The sequence below is a fragment of the Hermetia illucens genome, chromosome 3 (genome assembly GCF_905115235.1).
Source record: "Hermetia illucens chromosome 3, iHerIll2.2.curated.20191125, whole genome shotgun sequence".
Lineage (NCBI taxonomy): Eukaryota > Metazoa > Arthropoda > Insecta > Diptera > Stratiomyidae > Hermetia > Hermetia illucens.
Genome location: NC_051851.1, coordinates 113077778 through 113090420, shown reverse-complemented (window position 1 = coordinate 113090420; position 12643 = coordinate 113077778).

The window sequence follows — 12643 nt, the reverse complement described above, 5'->3', positions numbered from 1 at the left end:
GGTGGATCTCGGCGCAAAACCGGGATGTCTGGAGTTCCTTATTAAGGCAGGCCTAGACCGGAAACCGGTTGTTGCGCCGTTGATGATGATGATCATATTTTTGTGTTTTTGCATTTATTATTTACTTTTTGTATTTTAGTTACAATATACAATTTTATGGCCTGAGGATGCCCAGGCAGAATGGGGAAACCCAAAGGCCGCGCCCCTTGAACATCTGAAGCCGGAGAAGCATCGAATGAGCATGTGCTCCATCGGGGATCTTCTCTCTCGATCGCAACACTCGGGTCCGGAGTTCCGATCGAGCCGATTTTTTTTATTCCCAGTTTCAGCTAGTGCGTTATCTTTCTATAAGCTCATGTGATATTGAGATGTTTGTTATGGGTTTTCAAGATTCCGGTGCTGACCCACCATTTCGGGAAAAAAATTCGTCTTGTGTACAGATAAGCTCACCTAGTTCATGAAATACTTTCGAATAAAAATCAAGTCAGCACTACACCTGATGGATGATGCTACCAAAGTCAGCTCCTAGGACACTAATAACCGAGAATTAAGAAGACTTTGCAAACCTTGTAATATCTAATATATTCCAGGTGGATTCGTTGAGTCCCTTTTGGTTTTGCACGACACTGAACCCCCTTTCATGGCTACTGAATGATGTTAGAGGACATGGTTTCGCAATCAAATATGGACTAAGTGTTAAATGTGAGCTGGCACACTTGGTGTACTTAGATGACATCAAGCTGTATGCTGGTACTGATGACCACCATAGAAGTCCGTTGTGAATAGTAGATATATTTAGCCGTGATATTCGGTTGGAATTTCATCCGCATAGGTCATCACGAGCCGCATGTCGGACATAACATTAGTGACCTCCATATCCAACCTATGACCGAGACAGACATCTACAAGTATCTAGCAATTCTGCAAGGAACTCACGCTCGAGTTGGTGATCTGAATGATGCTCTGCTACCCGAATTCCTACGACGTATAAAACTGCTCCTGAAGTCGCATCTCTGGGGCAAAAATAAATAAGTGCACTGAACATATTCGCTATTTCTTCACTGCATATGCATTCGGAATATTGCCGTGGACGAAGACAGATCTGGAAAACTTCTAGCAGCAGTAACGGACTACTATGACCAAATTCCGAATGCACCATCCAAACTCTGAAGTGGAGCGGATGAACCTGCTCGTGACATCGGAGGTAGGAACGTGGTTGCCGTGGCGGTACAGCATCATCGCGAAGTCAACTCGCTACGTGCTTATTTTTATCGCAAAGAACAGGCGAGGTTCTTGCATACGGCTGTTTCTAAGGCAGACTGTAGGCTGACTCCACTTAAATTGAAGGATCGATTTTTCAATCCTCTGAATGGGGTGAAGTCATTTGTCGAATAGATTGCTGTGTGCTGGGGAGGAATTTATGTGTGCCATTCAAGATGGCGTGGTCGCCAACCGAGCTTATAAAAAGATTATAATGAAAGAACGGGTGGAGAACGACTAGTGGGCGTTAGAGACGTTGGGCCATCTCATTTCTGGCTGCACTGCTATGGCACCGGTGCAATTCACGAACAGGTATAATCCTGTATGTAAGGTGATTCATCAAAACCTTGCATAAAAGCATGAGCGGATAACGAGGAGATGTCCGGTATAGCAGTATGAGCCGCAGGTAGTAGTTGATAGTTCTGCTTACAGCATGTATTGAGACCGGCTAGTTCTAACTGATCACGAGATTCCACACAACAAGCCTGACGTGCTATTAGTTGACAAAACGGATCGTTTTGCGTATACTATTGAGGCTACTATCCCCCATAGTAGCAACATCGACGGGAAATACGTGGAGAAGAAGCTGAATTATGAGCCACTCGCTCGGGAAATCAAAGAAATTTGGCGTTTGGAGCGGGTGACTGTAGTGCCCATAATATTGCTTCCCTGCAGGTATTGTACCAAAATCCCTCCCGGCTTCCCTTGATATCCTGGGACTCTCACACAGTCTGATTCAAACCATGCAGTAATATACCAATCTGCATATGTGATTGCTATTGAGCTAGTTCGCGACGGATTCTTCTATTTACCTACTATCGGTCACTACCACCAGTGCCCCTTTATATTTTAAGTAGGTAAAATCGTGGAAACTTAAATGCTAGTCACTTAGTGCTGGTATTAGGTAAAATCTGGCATGTGCCCAGATTGTGACAGCTTGGAAAATAATAATAATCGTTGGCGCAACACTCCAATTAGATCACGGTCTTGAAGTGTGTTAGAGCACTCAAGACCGTAAAGGTATACAATGGCAATGTGGTGAGCATTGTGCGCACCCGAGATTAATATCCTGATAAAACTCAGGTACTCATTCACTGCTGAGTCGACTGGCATCCGAAGTCAAATCACGATACAAATTCTATTGCCACCAGTGAGATTTGAACCGCGATCATCCGCATTGCAGCCTTGTGCTGTAACGACTCTAGCTATGTACATCAGAAGCCTAGGTATGCAGAACACCATACTAAACCAGCGAATTGAATATTTAGAATTTTTGGAGGGGTTCATTCAATCATAATCGAGATATCCTGAGTTATTCATGAATCAAATTGGAAATATAGCATAGAGCGCGAAAGCGGTAAAAACGGCAGTAGACTTTTCTATTTTAGTAGACTACACACTAAATGTGGTGCCACCATTGCTATTTCTGAAGGTTTCCGTGATGCCATAATGGAAATCGAGCAGTTTGACGACCCACCGATGAAGCTTACTATTATATCAGTTGATCGCACGATTCATTTATTTATTGCATACGCACCACAGAATATTTGACCTGATGCCGAGAAAGATGCCTTCTGGTAACTACTTGAAACAAATACCTGCAATATATTTACCGACTTCTTCGGTCTTAATAGTCTTAATAGCAAGTGAAAAGACAGACAGGAACACGGTGGAAAAAGGTTTGGAGCACGCGACGAGGGTGGAGAGTGATGTAGTGTAGTTGATTTGCCAACACTCATGATCTTGTATTTGAAATGCATGGTTCCTAAAACGATTGTCTCATCTTCCTACATTTTATAGTAGGAATAATAAAACGTAAATCAACAATGTCCTCGTAAGGCGCTGATATTTTGTCACCGTCACAGGCTGCAAAAATGTTCCTTATGAAGCCACTGCACCTTAACATCGGCTGGTGATTGCTGTCTTATGAATCATCGCACCATTTATTTCTTCACCGCAGACGCACCACAGACAGGTCGACTTCACGTTGAGAAAGATGCCTTCTGGCAACTTCTGCGACAACATCTAGTGGCTGAAGAACTCGTGCGCTGAGTTAAATTGTTCTACCAAGACCCGAAAAGTCAAGTTCGAAGTGTGGCGGGTGTAACAAAACCACTGCGTATCTCTGTCGGTGTTTTAAGTAATCCAATTAAGTAATTATGATTACTTATTATTTTTATTGAAATATTTAAGCGAACTCAATGCGAATTTTATACAGCAAACTCAACGCGAATTCTATACAGTAAACTCAACTCAAATTCTATTTTCAAAAAGGACTTCCATATTCTTTAGCAATTTTCAACTTAATCATTAAATTCAGTGACAGGTCTGAAAAACATAATTACTGCGATCTTCCACTCCCTTGGTGTGCCACGCAAAGTGGATAGATCCGCGCCATCTATTCGCTCGCAACATTCGAAATAAATTTCGAATGCTGCGAATCCTGCCGCGCCACATCACTCCGCCCCCAGATGAAACCTAGGGGGTTTCAGCGACTGATCCCCGAACTTCGTTCGCCGTTAATCCACAAAGCGGACACGACGTTGCTTCGGGGCGCACGCGGGTTTCAGCCTGGACAAAGAGACCGCCTTTTTGTGACCACCGATCTCGAGCTGGAAGAAATGTTCTCCCCGCTCGAGAACGCGGTACGGGCCCTCATATGGAGGCTGCAGCGGCTTCCGGACGGCATCCGTCCTGATCAGCACATGCGTGCATGTGTCCAGTTCCTTGGGCGAACAAGCAGGTATGGACGAGTGTCGAGTGGGTGGTGTCGCCTTGATGCGCCGGAGATTGTCCCTCAGCAGACGCACCAACCCCGACTCCGTGAGACCCGATCTCTTGTCGAAGACCGGATCGCTTGGGAGTCTTGGGTTCTCCCCGTAAACCAGCTCCGCGGGGCTGGCAGCAAATTCCTCTCGGCGGGTTGTACGAAGGCCGAGTAGGACGAGAGGCAAGACTTGCGTCCAGGACGGGTCGTCGCGTGCCATAATGGCGGCTTTCAGCGTCCGGTGCCAACGTTCCAACATCCCATTGGATTGTGGGTGGTATGCCGTAGTCCGCTGGCGTTTAAAACCAAGGAGTTTGCCTAACTCGGAGAAAAGGGTGGACTCAAATTGCATTCCCTGGTCAGTGATGACCACTGCAGGGACGCCAAAGCGAGGTATCCACTCTCGACAGAGGGCTTCAGCACATGATTGCGCCGTGATGTCTTTCAGAGGTATTGCCTCAGGCCACCGCGTGAACCTGTCGATGATTGTGAGGCAATACTTATAACCATGCGAGTCTCGCAAAGGCCCTATAATGTCGAGGTGTATGGTGTGGAAACGCTTGGTAATGCGGGGGAATGAGCCCACTTCTTTCCTAACATGCCTGGAGACCTTACATTTTTGGCATGCGATGCACTCTCTGGCCCAGGAATTAATATCCTTGTTCATGGAGGGCCAGAAGTATTTTCCGGTGACTAACCGGTTTGTTGTCCTGATGCCGGGGTGCGCCAAGTCGTGAACTGCGTGGAACACTTCCTTGCGAAATGTGGCCGGAATGTATGGCCGAGGTCCCTTTTCCGAGTCTTCGCAGCAGAGCGAGAGGTTTGAGCCGAAGATGGGCAACTCCCGAAATTTGTATTTGGGGTTGGACTTGAGGCTCTGAAGTGCTGCGTCATCCACTTGCGCCTTGGCAATAGCCGAGAAATCGAGTGAGGCGGGGATGTTAACTTCGGAGACACGAGACAAAGCGTCAGCAACAATGTTGTCCTTCCCGGACACGTGCTGGATGTCCGACGTAAACTGGCTTATGAAGCTCAGGTGTCGAAGCTGACGAGGGGACGCTTTGTCGGGCTTCTGTTTCAAAGCGAACGTGAGAGGCTTATGGTCCGTGAACACTGTGAACGGCCTGCCTTCTAGGGAGAAACGGAAGTATTTGATGGACAGGTATGCGGCGAGCAGTTCGCGATCGTAGGTGCTGTAGTTCCGTTGAGCGGGATTCAACTGCTTCGAGAAGAAGCTCAACGGCTGCCAAACTTGGTCCACCTTTTGGTGAAGGGCAGCACCTACTGCGATGTCAGAGGCATCAACAAAAACGGCTAGGGGTGCATCTTGCAGAGGGAATGCCAAGAGTGTAGCGTCAGCCAGTTGTTGACGAGATTTGTCAAACGCGCAGATAGCCTCTTCAGACCACACGATCTCTCGTGTGTCCTTAGTTTTGGGGCCAGACAAGTACGCGTTCAAAATGGACTGGAGATGGGCGGCCTTGGGCAGGAAACGACGGTAGAAGTTTAGCATGCCCAAGAACCTCCTCAACTCCCTCACTGTCTTTGGACGCGGGAAGCTTGTGATTGCTTGCACCTTGTCTGGGTCGGGCTGTATTCCTTCAGGGGAAATGAAATGGCCGAGGAATCTCACCTGTTGTTGAAGGAATTTGCATTTCTCAACGTTTAGGACTAAACCGGCCTCAAGGAGACGTTGAAAAATGCACTCGAGATGGGCTAAGTGCTCAGACTCAGTGGAAGAAGCGACCAAAACATCATCCAAATATACGAAACAGAATTCGAGGTTTCGCAGGACTGAGTGAATGAACCTTTGAAAGGTTTGCGCCGCGTTGCACAATCCGAAAGTCATCCGGGTGAACTCGAAGAGTCCAAAGGGTGTGCATATTGCCGTCTTTGGAATGTCTTCAGGAGCTACTGGAATTTGGTGATAAGCCTTGGTTAAGTCCAAGGTCGAAAAGATGCGGCAATTCGCGAGGTGATGCGCAAAGTCGTGGATGAGTGGAATTGGATATCGGTCAGGAACAGTCTGTGCATTTAGCCTTCTGTAATCCCCACATGGGCGCCATTCGCCGTTTGGCTTAGGGACCATATGCAGTGGGGAAGACCAACAGCTGTTTGAGGGCCTGCAGATACCCTGTTGAACGAGTTGTTCAAACTCTTTCCGTGCAATTGCCAGTTTCTGAGATGGTAGAGGACGCACCTTCGAGAAGATCGGGGAACCAGTAGTGATAATGTGGTGCTGCACATTGTGCTTCACTGGTTTGGAGAGACTACAGTTGGTAGTAATCTGGCTGAACTTTTGGAGAAGTGCCCGAACACGAGAGTCGGTAATGTCTTCTAAAAGAACGGAAAGATTATTGCCTGGGTGAGATACCATATGTCCCGACGTATTAAGGTTGGTCGTGGAATCTATAAGAGACTTGTTTTGCAAGTCCACCAGCAATCCATAGTGACACAGGAAGTCTGCGCCTAGTATGGGGAAGCTGACATCCGCCAGGATGAAACGCCACGAAAACGTCCTACGCAAGCCAAGACTCACGTCCACTTGCCTATACCCGTACGTGTTGTTCGGACGAATTTTTGTCGTTAATAGAACTTCACCAATGTCGGCGATGGTGGAGTTGAGTGCGGCGGCGAAAGTGGCTGCGGCAGCGATGGCGGCTGCGGCTGCGGAACTCTTATTTATCTCCAATCGGTTGTTGCGGCTGCCTGCTGGGCGATTGTGCTTGCGCAGACTGCGATTTGTTGATGGGGATGATGATGTGCTTGAGTTTTTCAATTTTGCAGGTTCTGGGAATTCGGGATCCCAGTTGTTGATGCTGTTGGTGCGAGTTCCGGGGTCACCAATTAAGTAATCCAATTAAGTAATTATGATTACTTATTATTTTTATTGAAATATTTAAGCGAACTCAATGCGAATTTTATACAGCAAACTCAACGCGAATTCTATACAGTAAACTCAACTCAAATTCTATTTTCAAAAAGGACTTCCATATTCTTTAGCAATTTTCAACTTAATCATTAAATTCAGTGACAGGTCTGAAAAACATAATTACTGCGATCTTCCACTCCCTTGGTGTGCCACGCAAAGTGGATAGATCCGCGCCATCTATTCGCTCGCAACATTCGAAATAAATTTCGAATGCTGCGAATCCTGCCGCGCCACATGTTCATTGAGGAAGCGCCCTCCTCCCTTTGGTTTTATTATGGGCACTGTCGCACGGGACATCGAACGTCCAGCGCCCCCATGCACTGCTGTATGCAAACGATATTTTCCTATCGTCTAATAGCAAATATGATCTCGAGCAACTTGTCTAAAAATGGAATGATCACCTCAAGCAACACGGTCTCAGATGTAAGTGGTTGCACCGGACGTGAAAAAATTGGTTACGTGATTCGCGCTAACGAGAATTCAGTCGCCAAGATTGGTCTCAACCTTGAAGTTGAAGGTAAGCTACCAAAAGGTCGGCCGCGACGGCGGTCGTTTGGTTCGCTGGATGAGTACTTCAAGGTCTCGCAACTGCATTCGCATCAAGCTTCCGACTGGACAAAATGGCATAATCGAGCACGACAAGTCGACCTCACTTGTGAACGGGACAAAGGCTAAAGAAAAAAAGAATAACGCTAACGTCCCTAGGAAACTGCTGGCTCGGAGCCTGATACCTGCCACGAGGCAGTAGAGCGGATCTTGGAAACCTATCCCAAGTATGACAACAAAGTCATACTTGGAGATTTGAACAGCCAAGTTGGGATGGACCCCGTATTCAGCCTCGCCGTGGGAGTAGCGTGATTGAAAGTGGTAACACCATTTGGTCCAGTCCAACATCAAGTGGATGTGAACTTAGGATCCCTCATATCCCAAACGAAAATCTAGGTTTAGTCTAATTCGAGCTTAACGAACTATTGACGGTTTCAACTTGCATATAATTCGCACCTTTCTTGTGTTTTTACTATTATATATAGAAACTTTTTCCACCTGTTGCCACTTTCGGTCACGCTCTCAGGGCAGAGGCGAGGTAACGTCTGATGAGTTCCCTTTGCCGCGCACGAAACCGCAGGCTTTCTTTTTGAGGCATTATTTGTCCCATACATAAATAGGGGAATACCACGCAGTGCAGAAATATAGAGGTATCGCGTTGAGGAATACTTGCTATAAGATATTCTCCGCTGTCTTACTAGGGCGAATGGCGCCATCCGCCCAAATCATCATCGGCCCATACCAAAGAAGCTTTACTGCAGGCAACTCAGCGATAGATCAAATTTTCTCTATCCGACAAACGATAGAAAAACTTTTGGAATATGGCCTTATGGACTTCAAGGCAGCCTATGACAACATAGCCACGAAAGAATTCGGTATTTCAACAAATTTGATAAGACTCACTAGACTGACCACGCTACCATTGTGCGACGCTAGATAAAAGCAGTAGAATAACTCTCGAGACCAGTCAACATCAACAACGGTCCAAGACAAGAGGATGCCCTACCATTCACCCTCTGGAAAAAGTGATCCGCGATGCTGCTATAAATGTAGAAGGCACCATCTTCTTCAAGTTGCTGAGGTCCAGATCGAGCAGGTGGTGCGAGAACTTGGGCTGCACATGATGGCAAAGTCAGCACCAGAAATGAAAGAAGCAACAGAGCCTATTTCAGTTTACAAAAACTATTTCGCTCGAAACGTCTCACCATAGGGTTAAAGCTCTAATTGTTCAAGACAGTGGTCTTGCCAGTCTCATGTATTCCTCGGAGAGGTGGCTACATGAAGATGGCCGACTCCATAGCTTAACGATGAAATTTATTAGCGATACCACCACTGGTTGCGGTTGCGGTGGGTGGGTCACTTAATCCGTATGGGTGGTAATGATCCAGCCCGGAAAGTCTATAAGGATATTGCCCTATGCTAGAAAAAGAAGACGTGGCAGACCCTGCCTCAGATGGAGCAATATCGAAGGGCAGGATACCAGATAGCCTTCAGGAATATCGAATTGGAGGATCTCCGTGGAGACCCGGACACTGTGTGAAATGGGCCATGCTTGCTCGCTTTGATATTTCAGAAAATTTTAAAAAATAATTGATTAGGAAAACGAAAATCGTTGGAAAAATCATTTTTGTTTGTTAGTTCAATGTATTGTTCATTATTTTTTTTTTTGGAAGCTCGTCTTAGCTAATATTTATGTTATAAGATGCTTTGAACGAATGAATAATTATTTATTTATTATAAAAATAATGTTCTGTGGCAAACAAGTTGGTTGGCAATTAATTTGTATTAATTTGCACTTCCATCGTGTCTGTGGACGGCTATATTGCCATGTTTCGCCTATGACTTGTATGTACGCCACACGGCCTATACGTTACGCGCTCGTAAGTATGAATAATTTTGTCTGGTTTCTGTTACGCTACGTTTTTACCTTGTAATACATATTACAAAATAAATATGAATATCATCTTTTGTGTCCAAACCTTACAGCGCTGCGCTCTCCTACCCAGCTGTAGTGAATTTCGATAATGTGTAGCAACAAGGAGAAAAAAAATTAACAAAAGAAGAAAACAGTGGGATATTCGCACAGGCAAAATCCATATGAAATCTTTCTTTATACAATCCAATAGTTTTTGTATAAAATCCCATTTAGGTCAAACTGCTATGTAAATATTATCCCCGTGGAGTGGTGTGAAGAACAAATATCCTAACAAAAACATATCCAAACATTTCGGCTAACAGCAATTCACCCTGAGACCAACCGTCGTTTGACCTATTGTTCAGGATACGTGCACCTATCTTTCGCTAAGATCCTAATATTCTTGTCAGATCTTCGCTTCATCCGTTTCTCTATTGGATGTGTAGGTTGCATGTACGGACATATGCGTTTTTTTGTTGTTCCTACACTTTGCTATTATTTCTCTCTGTTTTTTTCCTGTTCTAAGAAGAAATGCCGACATATTCAGGTACAGTTTCCAATGTACGCTAAGAATAAGAGACCGAATAGTATCTTTATAGTTTATAAAAGGACTTTATTTGCAGTCAGAAGGACACAAAAGAAGCGGATGGAACTAACATGAAATACTGGCGAAAATTCTTTTGGAAGAGATGACGCTGTTGTGAAATTTTACTAAGGCTATGTTTAGACTGGTGAAACGTCTGAGAAAGTTGGTGATATGTAAAGATTGGTAAAAGAAGGGAAGATATACTGGCCTTTCGGACTTTGTTCATTCTTCTTAAATATTCTACTCTCTGTTCTCCCAATTTAATTTAAGTTCCCAATGAGCACATGACGACGCAAAATGATCTTCAGCAAAAGCGAGGTATTTCATAACTGACGGTTCCAAATGAAAAATTGGATGTTTACTGATAATTTTAAATGAGTTTGTACCAAAAGGTGATGTTCGTCAAATGAAAAAGCAGCATACGTAAACTCACCTTTAAACTAGTTTACGAGCAAACTGATCAAATGAAACCCAAACGAAAACTGAAACCTTATATATGTATGTATGTCCATATATAAGTATATTGGATCTCTATCCATCCGCTCCAGATGTGTCCTCATTGTGGACCGAAACAGGACATTTTTTCTAACGCTTCGTTTGTTGAACGTAGGTACCCGCAGTGAATAGTTCACACCGCAGAGGGAATAGCTAGTGATACGGCTATTTCCATCAATCGAAAGGTTGCAGGTATCCTTCAATGGATATTTGCCGTCAGGTAGGTATTGAATTGTGTGGAATGCTTTCTGGACTTCGGCATCATTTCACTTCTATGCATACATACATGCAGCCTCGTATTGTTTCCTCTGGTTTTTCGATGCTTCTTATGAAACCGGATTCGAACAATAGTTTAGTGCGTTCAATATGAAAAGAGACCGGTGCATCACCATCAACTAGAAGTAGACTCGTATGCTCCTACATGACCTGTCGAAATGGCATTACCGATAGATTTTCGGATTAGCTGCCGCTCGATGAATTCTAAGCTAATGCTAGAGAGCCTGGAGGTGGAGGCTTTTAAGCAGAGTGAAACCAGATGATGACCACCATGTTGTGGAGTCTTTGCTGTCGCGAGTAGTGTCCAAAGGGGAGATTGATAGGCAACGCACATCACATGCTTATGGACCCTGGAAGTAGCAACGACTCACCACTCCCTTTGCTAACCATATCGATGGAGCTGTCGATTCAACAGAGATTATAGTGTACTCGATTGGTGTGTAGTGCCACATCTTCACGGCAATATTGAAGTAATGAATTTATTATTATTTGTTACTAATTTCAAACCTCGCTATTAAGTCGGTAGCCATTGCTTTTGTATTTGCGAAGTCCACGAAACTGATTAGATATCATTTTGTCAGATATTTGTAGAATGTTCTTTAAACACTAAGTCTAAGAAGGGGGAGGAGACAATGAAATCTAAGTGGCTGAAAAATATCCTGGGGTTGTGGTTAAATACCCTACTGAAATAGTGACTGCGCGAATTCAAAATTCCCTGGATATGGTATTTTGAAGTCCAGATTTCAAAAGGATGAATCCTCATGCTATTCTGTTTTTTAAGGTTTTGTGCAATCATATAGGTTTACTATCTGTCTGTCTGTCACATGCATTCTTCTTGGAAATTGTTGTAGCGATTGATGCCAAATTTGGCGGGAAGGTGGGAACTGTGGACGCTCACGCATAAAGTGAATTACATCATTATAAGTCGAACTTAAGGGGGTTCATATATGCAAAAGGGGTTGTACATTTTCTTTTACCGAATTTAGTCATGTTGGGTATCAAATGAAAGGCCCCGATTAGCACTTTCCGATGCCGATTAGTTTTGATATCTGTTGGAAAGATGGGGGTGCGGAGGGCCGGAAATTATCATTTCTTTCACGGACCCATTCTAAGAAACTACCCAACCGAAAAATCTGAAAAAAATCAAGAGGCTGCTATTATATGGTACCTAGGCTCTCAAATACCCTTCATACCGCTATCTGTTCAAATGAAGTTAATATAGTATAATATAGTATAGTATAGCATATTACTATGATTTTTAGTAATTGGCTACGAAACCCCCCTTAAGTTCATTCTGTACAAATCCAACACTTAGAATGTCAGTACCACGTGAAAGGAGATATGCTCACATAATATATGTATACATTACGTGCTAGGTTCTAGTGGGACAAATGTACACTCAAATATTTTTATATAAGAAATACACAAAACCTTTCATACCTGAAATGTCTAGCTTCCGGTTTCCCGACTTGTTTTAATTAGGTGATTTCTTATAGTTGCTCGCGGAATCATAAAGCAATTGCTGGAAACCGATGGGGGGTAGGTGTGGTTGATGTGCTTCACCACACATAGGGGCTTCTACCAACCATAATTGTTTCTGATAATCCGTTATACATTTGAATCTATAGTTTTAGACCTCGTATCTTCCTCTCTTTATAATCAGCGCCCAAACTTGCCGCCGGTGCTTAGCATCTGAATTCCTGTACCGTTACTTCTTCTCCTTCACTAACTTGAATAGTGGATTATTGGTGCTGCGTTGGTTGGACGAAAACCAAACCAAACATCTCGAAATTTGCTACCCCATAGGAGAAAGGCTATTGAGAATCTAATTCTTCGTGAAGAGAACATTCGATAGGCTTCGTCACG